Source organism: Ornithorhynchus anatinus, chromosome X3, assembly GCF_004115215.2.
Source record: "Ornithorhynchus anatinus isolate Pmale09 chromosome X3, mOrnAna1.pri.v4, whole genome shotgun sequence".
In the NCBI taxonomy this organism is placed as follows: domain Eukaryota; kingdom Metazoa; phylum Chordata; class Mammalia; order Monotremata; family Ornithorhynchidae; genus Ornithorhynchus; species Ornithorhynchus anatinus.
In genome coordinates, this window is record NC_041751.1 from 21,647,692 (window position 1) to 21,666,418 (window position 18,727).

At 48.1% G+C, this 18,727-nt stretch overlaps 1 long non-coding RNA gene across 1 annotated transcript; it reads right to left on the bottom strand.

Annotated features, from left to right (window-relative positions):
* Window positions 1–15,183: 15,183 nt before the first annotated feature.
* Window positions 15,184–16,740, bottom strand: LOC114807660. The gene is made up of 3 exons (XR_003755722.1): window positions 16,649–16,740; window positions 16,207–16,383; window positions 15,184–16,007 (listed from the first exon to the last, which is right to left on the bottom strand). It is a non-coding gene; the product is annotated as an uncharacterized LOC114807660 (long non-coding RNA).
* Window positions 16,741–18,727: the final 1,987 nt, after the last annotated feature.

Sequence of the window (18,727 nt, forward strand, 5' to 3'; positions counted from 1 at the left end):
AATACGGTAATAAAAATATATACAAATGAGCGGATGAGCACAGTGCTGAGGGGAGGGGAAGGGAGAGGGGGAGGAGCAGAGGGAAATGGGGGGAAAAAGGAGGCTTAGCTGATGGGAGGTGAAACGGGGGGCAGAGAGGCAGCAGAGGGAGCAGAGGGAAAAGGAGCTCAGTTTGGGAAGGCCTCTTGGAGGAGGTGGGCTCTGAGTAGGGGTTTGAAGAGGGGAAGAGTGTTAGCTTGGCTGAGGTGAGGAGGGAGGGCATTCCAGGACAGCAGGAGGACGTGGCCCAGGGGTCAACGGCAGGATAGGCAAGAACGGGGGACGGTGAGGAGGTGGGTGGCAGAGGAGCGGAGCCTACGGGGTGGGCAGTAGAAAGAGAGAAGGGAGGAGAGGTAGGAGGGGGCAAGGTGATGGAGAGCCTCATAGCCTAGAGTGAGAAGTTTTTGTTTCATGCGGAGGTTGATAGGCAACCACTGGAGGTTTTTAAGAAGGGGAGTGACATGCCCAGAGCGTTTCCACAGGAAGATGAGCCGGGCAGCGGAATGAAGAATATACTGGAGCGGGGAGAGAAAGGAGGAAGGGAGATCAGAGAGAAGGCTGACACAATAATCCAGCCGGGATATTATGAGAGCCCGTACCGTTAAGATAGCCGTTTGGGTGGAGAGGAAAGGGCGGATCTTGGTGATATTATAAAGGTGAGACCGGCAGGTCTTGGTGACGGATTGGATGTGTGGGGTGAACGAGAGAGCCGAGTCAAAGATGACACCGAGGTTGTGGGCTTGAGATATGGGAAGGATGGTCGTACCATCCACGGTGATAGGCAAGTCAGGAAGAGGACAGGGCTTGGGAGAGAAGATAAAGAGCTCAGTTTTAGACATGTTGAATTTTAGGTGGCGGGCAGACATCCAGGTAGAGACGTCCTGGAGGGAGGAGGAGATACGAGCCTGAAGGGAGGGGGAGAGGACAGGGGCAGAGATGTAGATTTGTGTGTCATCTGCATAGAGATGATAGTTGAAGCCGTATATAAGATATAAGATAATTGGTTTGTACAAACAGTGCCTGTCCCACATAGGGCTCACAGTCATCATCCCCATTTTCCACATGAGGAAACTGAAGCACAGGGAAGTGAAGTGACTTGCTCCGGGTCACACAGCAGATCATTGGCAGAGTGACCATTAGACCCCAGGTCCCCTGACTCCCGGGCACGAGCCCTTTCCACTAGGCCACACTCTTCTGGTGTGTGTCTCTCCCAAACCTGGCTCTCATCTGAATAAACCACATCAGGAAATTTTAGAATTCGGGGTCCTAAACCTTGATTTCATTTCTCCTGAGCAGTGCATCAGGTCGGGACAGGCTTTCCCACCGCCACCACCCAAGGATTCAAAATTGTCTCCCAAACAAGCAGTAGGAGCAATTTAGAGTTAATTTCATTATGCCATAATTTATGGCTGGAATTGGACTGTGATTCTTAGGGCTTGCTCCTACAAAGAAACACGGTGTGTTCATAGATTGCTCTTTGAAATACCCTATCAAAAAGAAATTCATTCAATAGTATTTATTGAGCACTTACTATGTGCAGAGCACTGTACTAAGCGCTTGAAATGGGATCAAATGAGCAATGGGGTCCAATAGGTAAGGGCCATAACTATTCAAACTATCTCAAACTAAAGATGTCCCAAGTAGACTTCTCATCTTTCTGCCAAAACCCTGCCCTCCCCCTTACCTTCTCATCATGGTAGAAGGCAACACCATCCTTCCTACCTCACAAGATCATAAGCTTCTCTTTATCCTCTACTCCTCTCTCTCACTCAACCCACAGATTCCATCCATCACTAAATCCTGTCAGTTCTACCATCACGACATTGCTAAAATCTTCCCTGTCCTCTCCATCCAAACTCCTACCAGAGTACGGGATTGGGAGTCAGAAGGCCTTCGGGTCTAATCCCAGCTCCAGCACTTGTCTGTTGTATGGTCTTGGGTGAGTCACTTCACTTCTCTGTACCTCAGTTACCTCATCTTTCAAATGGGGATTAAGACTGTGAGCCCCACATGGGACATCCTGATTCCCCTGTGTCTACCCCAGCGCTTAGAACAGTGCTCGGCACATAGTAAGTGCTTAACAAATACCAACATTATTATTATTATTAATGCTAACCTTCTCGCTGCATGTCTATCTCATCTACCTCGCCACCGCCAATTTCTCACCCACATTCCGCCTCTGGCCTTGAACACCCTCCTTCCTCATATTGAAGATACATCTCCTCCAAGTGGCCTTGCCTATCTGAGCCCTCTTTTCATTTTCTCACACACTGTTCTGCATCGCCATGTCTTGCTCCCTTTATTCATCTCCCCTCTCAGTCCCATAGCACTTAACAATAATAATAATAATAATAATAAAAATTGTGGTATTCGTTAAGTGCTTCCTATGTGCCAGGCACTGTACTAAGCACTGGGGTGGATATAGGCAAATAGGGTTGGACACAGTCCCTGTCCAAGGTAAGGCTCATGGCCTCAATCCCCATTTTCCAGATGAGGAACTGAGGCCCACAGAAGTGAAGTGATTTGCATAAGGTCAAACAGCAGACAAGTGGCAGATCTGAAACTAGAACCCATGACTTGCACGCTTGTGGCCTATCTACTACGCCATGCTGCTCTGCAATTCATTTATTAATATATGTGTCTGTCTCCCCTTCTAGACTGTAAGCTCGTTGTAGGCAGGGAACATGTCTGTTATATTGATCTAGTACAGCCTCCCAAGCTCTTATTAAAGAACTCTGCACACATTAAGCACTCAGTGAATACGACTGACTGACAGACTGATTGATGAGCCCAAAATCTTGGCGTTCATCTCTCCAATTCCACCCTCATATTATTCGATCTGTCACCAAATCCTGTTGGTACTACCTTCACAACATTACTAAAATATGCCTTTTTAAAATCTCCATCAAACAGCTAATACGCTGATCCAAGCACTTATCTTATCCCACCTTGTCCTCTGCTGCATGGATCATTTTCTAAAAAAGAAAATTCAGTCCACATCTCTCCATCCTCAAGAACCTCCAATGGCCGCCCATCCAGCTCCACATCCAACAGAAACCCCTTAACCATCAGCTTTACATCACTCAAACAACTTTCCCCAAGCTACCTCACCTGTCTTCTCTTACAGCCCAGCCCGCACTCTTCACTCCTCTAGTGCCAGCTTACTCACCGGGCCCCAATTTAATCTATCTCTACGGTACCACCCACTCTAAAAAATGACTGTCATGCAATCTGGTTTTAAGGAAACCGGTGAGTCGTTTACAGCTCTGACTGTGCACAGGGGAGTCCGTGGTTAGCGGTTGATTTTGAGGGATTTATCAAATTCCAAATCAGAAAGCAAAATGTGTCTGAAGCAACGTGAGAAGGTGAGAAGCAGCGTGGCTCAGTGGAAAGGGCACAGGCTTGGGAGTCAGAGGACGTAGGTCACCTGTTGTCTGCCACTTTTCTGCTGTGTGACCTTGGGCAAGTCACTTAACTTCTCTATGCCTCAGTTATCTCTTCTGGAAAATAGGAATTAAGACTGTGAGCCCCACGTGGGACAACCTGATTATCTTGTATCTACTCCAGCGCTTAGCACACAGTAAGTACTTAACAAATACCATAAATAATAATAATAAGAGGTTCAGGTCCTTGGAGTACATTAGCACCAGAGCCATCTCAGTAACCGGAGGGAAGGATAACTCTGCTTCCGAAGGAGGGCGGGCGTCGGAGGCTTTGCCCTAAACCCAGCTTTGCCATGCAACTGAGTAGCCTCTGGGATTTGAGGAAGAAGCTTCAGTCTTTCAACCCCAGACTGGAGACAGGGGTGAAGAACTATAGGTGACACAAAACTGTTGCTCAGGTTGGGGCATGCAGGTACCTTGGCGTCAGGACAGGGGGCTGCCCAAGGTCCCGTCAAATGCCCAACAATCAAGGAAATCATCACGCTTCCTTGCTCCAAGGAAATACATTCAGTCCTAGACAGTCCTGAGTGAGAGCTCCTGGAATTGACCTTAAAGTCACATAGACTGGGAAAATCTCTAGTGATTGAAAACAAACTCACCCGTCGTCTGGGTCAAGCAGCGTGGCCTAATGGGAAGAGCTCGGGCCTGGCTTCAGATCCTGGCTATGCCACTTGTCTGTTATGTGAGCTCGGGCAAATCACTTCACTTCTCTGTGCCTCAGTTACCTCATCTGTGAAATAGGGATTTAGACTGTGAGCCCTATATGGGATCGGGAGCATGTCCCAAATAAATATCTTATATCAAGCCAAGCGATGAGTACAGTTTCGGGCACATAGTAAGTGCTTCAACAAATTACCACTAAAAAGTCATGACGATAAAAATAAACTAACTGAATTTCAGGAAAAAGAATGCCTAAACCTCTGACTCTGTTATGCTTTGGAAAAGAAGGTAATAGTAACAGATTTTGACACACCATTAGATTGTGCAAAGAAATTTAGAAATTCCAACTGACCTGATTAAATTAAACACACGAATTGGGGTGGACGTCGCTGCTCTGGGAAAGCATCTACGGTTCTTCCAAGTCCTGGTCGTGATCATTAGGTCGAGGCCTTTGTGTAGCGATAACTGGGGTGAAAAGTGGTTGGTGCCAATAAACTGCACATTCGTCTCTATTCAGACCGAGTAGCTTGGTTTCCCTCCAAGGCGCTACATCCTGTCAAGAAAGTCCATGTCGCTGCCAAGGGAAAGTACCTGGTCAACAGGCAAGAGGCTCCCAAAATTCGACAGAAGGCTACCAGGAATTCAGTTTGGGGGGACTAAGCCCACCTGAGCCATCCTAGTTTTGTGAAGAGAAGGATAATCTTTGACCCAAAACCTGCTTTGCAATGCAGCTGTGCCACCTCTCTGATTGGACTAAGGTTAATTGGTCCTTCGATCCCCGCCTGCAGACACGTCATCTTCACACTTGTCATCTTCTCTTGCATGATGAGACACTGGTGAAGAACTCAGGACCCCACAGAAATCTTCCTTAGTTCAACATGATCGGCGCAATCGGCTGCCACTACATGCCACGCTCTATTAGGAAAATCCAGACATCGTTACAGTCTTGACTGTACACACACTAGGGAGTGACACCTGTGTCTACAAAGTTCAGGGTATACTTTGTGGATCTGTCGAATTACCCATCAATCAAAGATAGAGGTTTGGCATCTTTGAAAACACCACCATAACAGAGCCATCACAGTGACTGGCGGTCAGGTCATTTTCTTCTGAAAGGGAATTGTCCAAGTCTTTGCCTAAAAATCTCCTTGGGAATGAAACTCTGCTGTCTCCCCAATTTACCAAGGTAAACTTGGCTGCAGCATGAGGGCTCTCCAAGTTCCTGTCAGAAGACGGACACCCCCAAAAAAGTGTTGCTTCCATGTTTCAAGGAAGCCCATTTGGCCCAAGACAGCCATGAGTGTGAGCTCCTGGGATTGACCTCTGAGGGATGGAGCCTGGGAAAGAGATTTGTAGACAACAAACTCCCTGAAGTCCTGGAGAACCTCAAGTGCCTTGTCTTCAGGAAAGAGGCTCCCAAAATTTCTGCAATACATCCTCCCCAGGGAAGAAGCCGTTATGTAAAAATAGATTTAGACACAGACCTGAACTGTCAAAGCACAATGAAGTCTTGAATGAGGTTACCATCTCCACGTTATCGTGGCCTCTGTGTGAGGAAAACCAGGGCAAAGTCATGTGGGAGTCAAGTAATTAAATATTAATCTCAGACGACGTAGAGTTTCTTTACTTCACTAAAAGGTAAGTCCAGGTCTCTGTTGTACGGAGTGCCGTGAAAACCAACCGTGTATCACACTATTTCAACAAAGTCCATGAGTCGCTCACAGCCTTGCACTCGGGTGTGCCAACTGCGTGGGGCAAACACCCTCCACCAAAGAAACCATGTTACTTCCTCGGTTGAAGGAAACACAGTTTGTCATTGAGGTTCGACTTCTTTAAAAGCAACAACCACAGCGGAGCCAACTCAGTCATCTGAAGAAGGAATAGCTCAGCTTCAGGCACGTCATCATTCAAACCTTTGCCGAGACACCTGTCGTGGAAAGCCACCATACTGCCTCCCAGGTTTGAGAAGAACATTCAATCTCTCAAGCCAAAGAATCAGTGCACACTTCACTGCTCAGGGAAAGCTTCTGCAGTTTTTGAAAGCTTTGGTGTTGATCATCCCGTTGGGGTCTTTGTGTGGCGAATTCTAGGATGAAGGCTGGTGAGAGCCAATAAACTGCACTTTCGTCTCGGTTAACACTGAGTACCTTGGTTTCACTCCAAGACACGACCAAGACTCAGCTCTATATCCTGTCATGAAAGGCAACGAAGATGCCACCCGAAGGAAGAAAGAACACTGACATTTCAAGGGCTCATTCGCTTGCGTCAGCAGTGACATCTGCGTTTGGAGGAATGGATTGAAATTGTGGCGCTCCATGCAATTCCAACTTTGCCTAAGACTGTACCTGCTCTACTGGAAACATGACCATGAGCATGTGCATGGTCGGTGGTCTGGGGAAAAGAAATTTGGCTTTGGCCAAAGTGCTTCCAAAATCACTTGGTGGAGGCACCTGTGTCTGCAAAGCTCGGGGTAAATTTTGAGGGATCCCTCAAATTATCCATCCGTTTGCAAGAGAGGTTCAGCTTCTTTGATAAAAAAAAAAATACCAGAGCTGTCCATATCCAAGTCTTTTCCCAAAATCTGGCTTTGGAAAGCCACTGTGCTGCATTTCTGCAATGAGGAAGACTGTTAGGTCCTTTAATTTCTAAGGTTCTTTACTTCACTCATTGGCCTGTCCATGTCTCAGCTGAACCTGATGCCCTGGAATCATGTCACACAGTTTAAACCAGTTCCATGAGTCATGTACAGCTTCGCGCTAGGGTATGCTCTCTCTGTAAATCCAAAGTTAGGGGTTCATTTGGGGGGATCCATCAAATTCCACTGCAGCCCCTCCAGAGGTTCAGTTTTGTGGAAATAAGAACACCCGAGCCATCTGAGCTATTGAAGGGAAGGATAACCTGACCTAGGGTACAAGGTTGGACTCTGAGGGAAGAAGACTGGGAAATAGATTCATAGTAGATAACAAATTCCCTGGTAGTCTTGGCGAGGATCAACTACCTATTCTTCAGGCAAGTGGCTACCAGAATTCTAGAGCAGCCCACCCAAGGTTCACTTTTTTGGGAATAAGACCACCCGAACCATCCAAGTTGCAGAAGAGAAAGATAGCGTGGCTTTGAGTACAATGTTGCCCAAAGCTTTGCCCTCAAACCTGCTTTGCAATGCAACTGTGCTACCTCCCTAATCGGAGGATGGTCATTTTTTCCTTCGCTCCCCACCTGTAGACAAACATCATCTTCACACTCATCATCTTCTCCTGTAGGATGAGACAGAGGTGAAGAACTCCAACCCCACAAAAATCTTCCTTAGTTCAAGGCGCTTGGGGCAATCGGCTGCCACTATGTGCCACACTGCATTAAGAAAATCCAAAAGCCGTTATAGTCGTGACTGTACGGGCACTTGGGAGTAACATCCGTGTCTGCAAAGTTCGGGGTAAATTTTGTGAGATCTGTCGAATTCCCCATCTGTCTAAGGCAGTGGTTCAGCGTCTTTGAAAAAAACACCAGAGCCATCACAGTGACTGGCGAAAAGGTCATTTTTTTCTGGAAGGGGATTGTCCAAGTCTTTGCCAAAAAACTTTGCTGCAGCATGAGGACTATCCAAATCTCTGTCAGATGCCCAACACCCATAAAAACCATGCTGCTTCCATGTTTCAAGGAAGCCCATTTGGCCCAAGACAGCCATGAGTGTAAGCTTCTGGAAGTGGCCTCTGAGGAAAGGAGTCTGGAGAAAGAGACTTGTAGACAACACACTAGCTGAAGTCTTGCCGAAACTCAAGTACCTTCTCTTCAGGGAAGAAGCTCCCCAAATTTCTGCAATACATCCTCCCCAGGGAAGAAGCCGTTATGTAAAAATAGATTTAGACACGGACCCGAACTGTCAGAGCACAATGAAGTCTTGGATGAGGTTACCATCTCCACGTGATTGTGGCCTCTGTGTGAGGAAAACCAGGGCAAAGACACGTGGGAGTCAAGTAATTGAATATTTATCACAGACGACGCAGACTTTCTTTACTTCACTAAAGGGTAAGTCCAGGTCTCTGCTATAAGGAGTGCCATGAAAACCAACTGTGTATCACACTATTTCAACAAAGTCCATGAGTTGCTCACAGCCTTGCACTCGCGTGTGCCAAATGTGTGGAGAAAACACCCTCCACCAAATAAACCATGCCACTTCCTCGGTTCAAGGAAATGCATTTTGCCGTTGAGGTTCAACTTCTTTAAAAACAAAAAACAGAGTACAGCCAACCCAGTCATCTGAAGGAGGAATAGCTTGGCTTCAGGCACATCATCGTTCAAGAGTTTATCAAGCTACCTGTCTTGGAAAGCCACCGTAATGCCTCTCCGGTTTAAGGTAAAACATTCAGTCTCTCAAGCTAAAGAATCAGTGTAGACTTCGCTGCTCTGGAAAATCAGCTGCAGTTTTTGAAAGCCCCGGCGTTGATCATCCCGTCGGGGCCTTGGTGTGGCGAACCCTAGGTTGAAGGCTGGTGGGAATCAGCAAACTGAACGTTCACCTCAGTTAACACCGAGTAGCTTGGTTTTCCTCCAGGGCACGGCCAAGACTCCGCTCAATATCCTGTCGTGAAAGGCAACGAAGATGCCACCTATGGGGAGGAAAGAACACTGGCTTTGAACATCCATCAGATTCCACTGCAGCCCCTCAAGAGGTTCCATTTTTTGGAAATAAGAACACCCGAGCCATCCGAAATTTTGAAAGGAAGGATAACTTGGCTTCGGGCACAAGGGTGTCCAAGTCTTTGTCCAAAAACCTGCTTTGTGATGCACCCGTGATGTCTCCCTAATTGAAGGAAGGTTATTCGGTCCTTCAATCCCCATCTATAGAAATGTGTCATCATATTCTGAATGACGTGAGAGCTTATTCCAAAGAGAATAAACCTTGGTCAGGGCCACCAGGGTAAGGTGGCAACAGCACAAGGGCCTTCCAATTCCCTGTCAAACACATGACACCCAAAGAAACCATGTTGCTTCCTTGCTTCAAGGAAGCCAAATTGGCCCGTGACAGCCAGGAGTGTGAGCCCCTGGATGTAGCCTCTGAGGGAAGGAGAGTGGGAAAGAGACTTGTAATAGACAATAAACTCCCTATTAGTCTTGGTGCCAAGGAAGGACCTTGTTTTCAGGCAAGAGGCACCCCAGATTTCTACAACACATCCTCCGTGGGGAAGAAGCCATTTTGTAAAATTACATTTTGACATCTCCCCAATCTGTCAACATGCACTGAAGCCGAAGGCGCCATTACAGTATCCCCTTGGTCATGGCCTCTGTGTGAGGAAGACAAAAACATGTGGGAATCAAACAATTTCATATTAATCTTGGATGACACAGAGCATCTTCACTTCACTAAAATGCATGCCCACATAACAGCTGTACCTGGTGCCATAAAAACCGACTAGGTGCCACACTGTTTTGGCCAAGTCTATGAATCATTTACAGCCTTACACTAGGGTATGCCATCTGTCGATGCAAAGTTAGGGGTTCATTTTGTGGGTTCCATCAAATTCCCCATCAGAGTGAGAGAGGTTCAGCTTCTTTTAAAACAACATCAGTGCATGTGTTGGTAGGAAGGATAACTTGCCTCTCAGCTCAGTCCAAGGTTTTGCTCAATTACCTGCTTTGCAAAGAGACTATGAGGCCACCCTGATTTAGGAAGAATATTCCGTCCTTAAAGGTGTGACCAAAGCCATGTGGAAAACCTCCGGTGAGAAAAGGTGGGTGCTGAGAAACTCCACCTTTGTCCAGGCTATCCCAGGAACTGGGCTGCGGGATAAGAGCTGCCCATTTCTCTGTCAAACACCCGCCGTCAGAAGAAACCATGTTGCCTCCCTGCTTTGAGGAAGAGCATTTAGGCCTCTAAAGCCATGACTGTGATCTTCCTGGCAGGGGTCTCTGCATGGCAGAGACCGGAACAGAGACATTTCAAAGCCAACCCACTCCACGATAATCTCAGGTAACGTAAGGTAACTTGGCTTCAGGTGACAGAGGTCCAAATCCCTATAAACCATGAAAAGAAAAAAGACGACACGCATGGTGCAATAATGTCTTCCAACAAAGCTCTAAATTATGAATAGACATTCTAAAATTTGAATTTACCTAATTTCATGAAATGCGGTCATGTCACTGAAGGTCATACTCTAGTCATGAGACAGCGGTCTCTTGGCGAGGAAGAGAAAGGATAATTTTCGGGGGGGATCACTAAGGTCCACCCTAGTCTTGTACAACACAGACTACCCTGGCTTCAGTCAAAGGTCTGTCCAAGTTTCTGGCATGTAAAACAACTCTTATGACACCCGGTTTTTAAGAAATACCTCCTTTCATCGACATCTTTATTGCATGACGTTGATATTGACCTCTGAAGTTGAAAGACTGAATTAAAATTTAGAAGGTCCACATTGGCATGAGACAGTATCTACTCCACTGTAAACAATGGCCGAATGAACACGTGGAATTGAGGGATGAGTAGCTTGGGTTGAGGAAGTGGGTGTTGAATACACCACTGGGAAAAGCCACCATGCCACCTCTCTGATTTGAGGAAGAGAATTCACTATTTACATCCCTTGCCTGTAGACAAGGGACATCGAGGATATGAGGATATCTTCTCATTGACATATGAGGAGATGAGGATAAAGTACTGTGCCTCCCACCAAACCCATGTGCAGTCACGGGCACCAGGATGACTCCGCTCCAGGATCAGGGTTGCCTGCGCCCCTGGCAAATGCCCGCCATCCAAGAAACCACAGTCCTTCCCTGTTGGAACGAAACACAACCATTCCTTGAAAACCCTGAAGGTGACCACCTGGCGGTGGTCTCTGGGTGAGGAACCCTGAGAAATAGACCAGTGGGAGCCCACTCACTCCACATTAAGCCTCAGGTGACATAGAGTAACTTTGGCTTCAGATGAGAGATTGCCCAGATCTCTAACATAACTTAGGTTGTGGAAATCAGATAAATTTAGGCAAAAAAAGATTTTCACAAAGCTTGAGATTTTCCATGTAAATTTAGAAATTCAAACTTACCTCACTACATGAAGGACATTCTGGTCTCTGGCAATGGGAAGCATAATGGCCTCGTGGCTAGAGTCAGAAGGACCTGGGTTCTAATCCCTGCTCAGTCACTTGTCTCCTGTATGACCTTGGGCAAGTCACTTCACTGGGCCTCAGTTACCTCATCTGTGAAGTGGGGATTAAGACTGTGAGCCCTATGTGAGACAGGGACTGTATCCAATCTGATTAGCTTGTATCTACACCAGCGCTTAGAACAGTGCCTTGCTCATAGTTAGAGCTTAGCAGACACCATTATTATTATGATGATGATGATGATGATGTGACTGTACTCATGTGGCCATGGTCTCTATGTAAGGAAGACACCCATCGACGATGGGGCCAACCATCAATTCTGCCAAGCAATCACTCTTCCCCCTCTTCAAAGCCCTAATGAAGGCTCACCTCCTCCAAGAGGCCTTCTCAGACTAAGCCCCCCTTTTCCTCAGCTCACCCTCCCTTCCGCATCACTTCGATTCACTCTCTTTGCCTTTCCCCACCTGTTCCCGTCCCACAGCTCTTAAGCATATATGTATATGTGTAGATATCAGTAATTCTATTTATTCATATTGATACCTGTTCACTTGTTTTGATGTCTATATATCTATAATTCTATATATTTATACTGATGCCTGTTTACTTGTTTGGAGGTCTGTCTCCCCCATTTTAGACGGTGAGCCCGGTGTGGGCAGAGATTGTCTCTATTTTGCTAAATTGTACATTCCAGTAGCTTAGTACAGTGCTCTGCAAACAGTAAGCTCTCAATAAATATGAATGAATTAATGAATGAATGAATGAACAAATTCCCCATTCATCTTGGGAAACACAGTGTCACTGGACCTCAGAGAAAGGCGTGTCCAGTTCTCTGCCGTACATCCCACTGGGGAAAGTCACAATGCCAACCCATTTTTAAGAAGTCCATGAAGGGTTGTCTGAACGCACTTGCCAGTGACATCTCTGGGGGAAAATTTTCCACCATAGTCTGAGGGAGGTTCAGCTTCTTTGAAAGCCACAACACCAGAACCAACTCAGTTATGTGACATAAGAAACCCTTGGATTCAGGTGAGAGGATGCCCCAATCCCTCTGAGTCTTTCTGTGGGGAAAAAATAAATCAATACAAAAGGGAATCTGCTTTGACGGGAGTAGAATCAGGCCTTTAAAGCCCAGATAGTGATTCTTTGGAAAGTGGACACTGCATGGCAAAGAGCCAGATGGAGACATTGCAGAGCCAAAGAACTCCATGCTAATCTTTGTTAACACAACGTAACCAGGCTTCAGGGACCAGAGGCCTAAATCCCTGCCACTCGCCCTACCACAAGAAAGGACCAAAACAACAAGAATTGTGGAAAAATGTCTTGTAACTAAGCTCTAGGTTGTGAATGCACATTCAAAAATTTGAACTTACCTGATTTCATGATGTGCATTTGGGTCCGTGAAGACAATAAACTCTTCATACGACAGGGTTCTCTCTGTGAGGAAGAGGAAGGATAAAGTCTTTTGGGAATCACCACAGTCCACCCTCAGTCTTGGACCACAGGGACCTCGTTTCATTCAAGGCTCTATTAAATGCAGTTGGTATTGACATCTGTGGTTGAAAGACCGAATTGAAATATGGAGGATCGACATTAGTCCAAGACAGTATCTACCCCACAGAAAATACCACCAGAACCAGCGCATTCCGTTGGGAAACAAATTAGTCAGATTGAGGAAAAGTGATGCCTAATCTATGCTGAATAACCCTGCCTCAAAAGCCCACCGTGCTGCCTCCCTGATTTGAGGAGGAATATGCACTACTTACATCCCTGCCAGTAGACACGTGGCACCGTCTTTTAGATGAGGAAATCGGGATAGAGCATCGGGGCACCCACAAAGCTCATCTTCAGTCACAAGCGCCAGGCTGACTCTGCTGAAGGAGCAAGGCTGCCGGGGTCCCCGGCAAATGTGCGCCATCCAAGAAACCACAGTCCTTCTCTGGTGCATGGTGTAGTGGATGAAGCACGGCCCCGGGAGTCAGAAAGTTATGGGTTTTGATCCCAGCTCTGCTACTTATCTGCTGTGCAACTTTGGGTAAATCACTTCACTTCTCCGGGCCTCATTTCCCTCATCTGTAAAATGGGCATTAAGTCTGTGAGCCAGACGTGGGACAGGGACCGTCCAACTCCATTTGCTCGTATCCACCCCAGCGCTTTGTACACTGCTTGGCACGCAGTGAGTGTTTAACATATACCGCAATTATTAGGATTATTATTATTCCTTGGAAACCCTGAGGGTGAGCACCGGGCAGGGGCCTCTGGGTGAGGAACCCCGGGAGCAAGACTAGTGAGAGCTCATAAACTTCACATTTTGCCTTGTGGAACACACAGTAACTGGGCTTCATTCAGGAGAGCACCCAGACCTCTAACATACCTCCTGTCGTGGGTAGAGAAACATATTTTTGCAAAACTAGATTTAAAACCAAACTAAATTTTGAATACGAATTTAGAAATCCAAACTTACCCGTTCACATTCCCGACGATCACGTCTCGTACGATGAGGCCGCCTTAAACCATCAGGAGTCTCTGGATGAGCGAGGCACAGATAAAGACTTGTGGCAGCCAATGGATTCCACGTGAATCTGGGGCAATACGGCGTTACCGGACCTCAGGGGAAGACGTGTCCAAGTCTCTGCCATACATCCCGCCGTGAAAAGCCACTACGACACCAGCCTGCTTTACGATGACAGTCTCTACTGTCTTCACGGGCTGGTGATATCTGTGTAGGCGAGGCTGGGTCACAAACTGAGGGATCCATCCCATTTTCCTGGTCAGAGACCTGAGAGAGGCCCAGAATCTTTGCCCAAAAAAAAAATACTAGCGCCTTTGCAGCAACTGCCAGTCGGGGTAGGGTGTCCAGATCTCTGCTTGGAGTCCTTGGATGTGGGGGGCGGAGAGGGAGGGGATTTTCAAAAATACGGCGTCTAGACATTGTATATGGAGAGTGGATGTCCAACACTCACGCCCACAGAAGCCACGTCCTTCCCTTACTCCAAAGAAACGGGGAAAGACTTCGAGGCTCATCGTCTTCGAGAACAACAATAAAGGAGCCACGCAGTTAGCTTGGTGTCAGGCACAGCGTTGTCCAACTCTCCGCCTACCAACCAGCCACAGAAAGCGAGGGTGCGGCCACCCTGACCCAAGGAAAACTCTTCAATCCCTCTCTCCCTGACCCTAAAAACACGGCACCGTCTTCTGTGTGACAAGATCGGGGAAAGGAACTGAAAGTCATCCCCGTCCAGGGGCACCGACGTAGCTTCGCCGCCCGATCGGGGCTGCCCACGTCCCCATCCAACACGCATATCCAAAGAAACCGTGTCATTAATTTGCTCCAGGGAAACAAGGGCCGTCCTCGAGGCTCAACACCTCTGAAAGCAACAGCACCAGGGCCACCGCAGTGAGCTTGCCTGCGGGCCCGGGGCTGTCCAAGCCATTGAGGAGCAACCTGTCACACAAAGCGACCCTGCCTCCTCCCGGATTTGAGGAAAAATATCCCGCCACTCGATCCCTGATGGCGGATCCCTGCCCTCCTCTTCTGCGGGGCGAGATGGGGCTAAGGAATTGTGTATCCCCTGAAACAGCCTCGTTCAGAGCCACTGGGGAATCTTGGCTGTAGCCTAAATCCAGTCCAAGTTACCATCGAGCGTCTGCAGTCCAAAGAAATTAGGTATCTTTCCTCTTGTCCCTGTCAGACCCACGACCCCCAAAGAAACAGGGCTGTTCCTGTGCTTCAAGGAAGCCCAACTGGCCCAGGACAGCCAGGACTGTGACCTTCTGGAAGTGGCCTCTGAGGGCAGGAGACTGGGAAAGAGACTTGCCGTCGACAACAAGCTCCCCGATAGTCTTGGTGCCAAGGAAAGAACTGTTTTTCAGGCAAGAGGCATCCAGATTTCAGCAATTCATCTAGCACAAGGAAGAAGCCATTTTATAAAACAGTTTTGACACCTCCCCAATCTGTCAACGTCCACTGAAGTCGAAGGCGCCATAACGGTATCCCCGTGGTCGTGGCCTCCGGGTGAGGGAGGCCAAGGCAAAAACACGTGGGAATCTAATCATTTCATATTAATCTTGGACGATGCAGAGTTTCTTCCCTTCACTAAAAGGCGGACCCACATAACGGCCGTACCTGGTGCCCTGAAAACCGACTAGATTTTGGCCAAGTCTGTACGTCGTTTACAGCCTCGCACTCGGGCGTGCCATCGGTCGGTGCAGAGTTATGGGTGCATTTTGTGGGATCTATCAAATTCCCCATCAGAGGGAGAGAGGGTCAGCTTTTGTGAAAACACCACCAGAACCATGGCATTTGGTAGAAGGAGAAACTTGCCTCTCAGCCCACTCTAAGGCTTTGCCTAATAACCTGCTCTGCAAAGAGTCTGGTGCCTCCCTGATTGCTTTCCAAGCACTCAGTACACTCAGCCGCTGAGTAAATGCTACTGAATGAATATTCCATCCTTAAAGGGGTGACCAAAGCCACGGGAGGTTGGGGGTGGGGTAAACACACGTGGGTGCCAAAAAAAACTCCACTTTCGTCCAGGGTATCCCGGGAACCTGGCTGCCGGATAAGAGCCGCCCATGGTTCTGTCAAACACCCGCCGTCGGCAGAAACCATGTGGCCTCCCGGCTTTGAGGAAGAGCAATTAGGCTTCTAAAGCCGTGACTGTGATCCTCCATGCAGGGGCCTCTGCGTTGGCAGAGATCGGGACGGAGACATTTCAGAGTCACCATAATCTCCGTTAACGTAAGGTAACTTGGCTTCACGGGAGAGAGGACCGATTCCCTGCACACAACGAGAAGAAAACAGAGGACACGCATTGTCCAACGTTGATTTCTGACAAAGCTATAAACTGTGAATGGACGGTCCCGAAATTTGAACTGGGGAATAAATGTCTTGGGTAGAGGAAGTTGGGGTTGAATCCACCTCCGGGAAAAGCCACCATGCCCCCTCCCGGATTTGAGGAAGAAAATTCACTACTTACATCCCTCGCCTGTAGACACTTGGCACCGTCATCTATATGAGCAGATCGGGAGAAAGTGTCACGCACGCCACCCAACTCATCTTCAGACACGCGCACCGGGCCGACTCTGCTTCAGGATCGGGGCCGCCTCTGTCCATGGCAAACGCCTGCCATCCAAGAAACCACTCGCCTTCCCTGCTGGAAGGAAACACATCCATTCCTTCAACACCCTGAGGGTGGCCATCTGGCAGTGGCCTCTGGGTCAGGAACCCTGAGCTATAGACCAGTGGGTGCCCACTCTCTCCACATTAAGCCTCAGTTATCGTGGAGTAACTAGACCTTAGATGAGAGGCCGCCCAGATCTCCAACATACCTTCAGTTGTGGAAATCAGAAAAGGTGTGGAGAAAATCTATTTTCACAAAACTTGAGATTTTCCAGGTAAATCTAGGAAGTCAAACTAACCTGACGACTTGGAGGACATCCCGGTCTCTGGCCAGGGGAAGCAGCATCGCCTCGTGGCTAGAACACGGGCCCGGGGGGCCAGAACGACGGGGTTCTAATCCCAGCTCCGCCACTTGTCTCCTTTGTGACTTTGGGCAAGACACTTTGCTTCTCTGGGCCTCAGTCACCTCATCTGTGAAATGGGGATTAAGACCGTGAGCCCTATGTGGGACAGGGACTGTGTCCAACCTGATTAGCTTGTATCTACACTAGCACTTAGAACAGTGCCTGTCACATAGTAATAGCTTAACAAATACCATCATTATCATTATTATGGGACCGTACGCACGTGGCCATGGCCTCCCGGAGAGGAGGACACGTATCGACGCCTGGGCCGACCATCAGATCTGCGAAACGTTCACTCCTGTCCTCTTCAAAGCCCTACTGAAGGCTCACTTCCACCAAGAGGCCTTTCCAGAATAAGCCCCCCAGTTCCTCAGCTCCCCCTCCCTTCCTCGTCACCTCCACTTGCTCCCTTTTCCCTTCCCCACCTCTCCCCGCCTCGCGGCACATACGTATAGATGGTTATGTGTATAGATCTATAATTCCATTTATTTATATTGATACCCCCTTACTCGTTTTCATGTGCACAGATCTCTAATTCTATTCATTTATACGGTTGCCTCTTTACTTCTGTGGATGTCTGTCTCCCCCCTTCTAGACTGTAAGCCCAGTGTGGGCAGGGACTGTCTCTCTCTATTTACTTTCCAATCGCTCAGTACAGTGCTCTGCACACAGAAAGCGCTCAATCAATACAGTGGACCGAATGAATGAATGAATGAATGAATGAATGAATGCACGAACGAACAAATTCCCCCTCCATCTTGGGAAACACAGCGTCACTGGAACTCGGAGAAAGGCGTGACCTGTTCTCATCCGTTCATCCCACTGTGGAAAAGCCACTCCGATGCCACCCCATTTTGAGGAAGCCTGGGAAGCCTGTACAGGGATGTCTGAAGGCACTTGCCAGTGACATCTCTGGGGGAAGATTTTCAACCATAGCCTAAGGGAGGTTCGGCTTCTTTGATAACCACGACACCAGAGCCAACTCAGTCATGGGAGATAAGAATCCCTTGCATTCGGGCAAGAGGATGCCCCGATCTCTAGGAGTCCTTCCTTGGGGAAAAAAAGAAAACAACACAAAGGGGAATCTGCTTGAAGGGAGCAGATTCAGGTCTTTAAAGCCCCGATGGTGATCCTCCCAGAAGTGGACACTGCGTGGCAGAGACCCGGACGGAGACGCTGTGGAACCCAAGACCTCCACGATAATGTCCGTTAACACGGCGTAACTTGGCTTCGGGAACCAGAAGCCCAAATCCCTGCGACTCGCCCTACCGCGGGAAGGTACGAAAGAACAGGCATTGGGCAAAACTGTCATCTAACCAAGCTCCAAATTGTGAATGGATATCCAGAAATTTGAACTTACCTGATTTCATGATGTGCATTTGGGTCCTTGAAGACAATGCACTCTTCATGTGACAGTGGTCTCTCAGTGAGGAAGAGGAAGGATAAAGTCTGTTGGGAATCACCACAGCCCACCCTTAGTCTTGGCTCACATGGACTACCTTGGCTTCATTCAGAGGACTGTCCAAGTTTATTTGTCCAAGTCCAAGGATCAAGGCTGCCGGGTTCCCCGGCAAACATGTGCCGTCCAAGAAACCGCAATCCTTCCCTGCTGCATGTCGTAGTGGATGGAGCACTCCCCGGGAGTCAGAAGGTCATGGATTCAAATCCCAGTTACGCTACTTGTCTGCTGTGCGACTTTGGGCAAGTCACTTCACTTCTCCGGGCCTCACTTCCCTCATCTGTAAAATGGGCATTAAGTCTGTGAGCCAGACGTGGGACAGGGACCGTCCAACTCCATTTGCTCGTATCCACCTCAGCGCTTTGTACACTGCTTGGCACGCAGTGAGTGTTTAACATATACCGCAATTATTAGGATTATTATTATTCCTTGGAAACCCTGAGGGTGAGCACCGGGCAGGGGCCTCTGGGTGAGGAACCCCGGGAGCAAGACTAGTGAGAGCTCATAAACTTCAC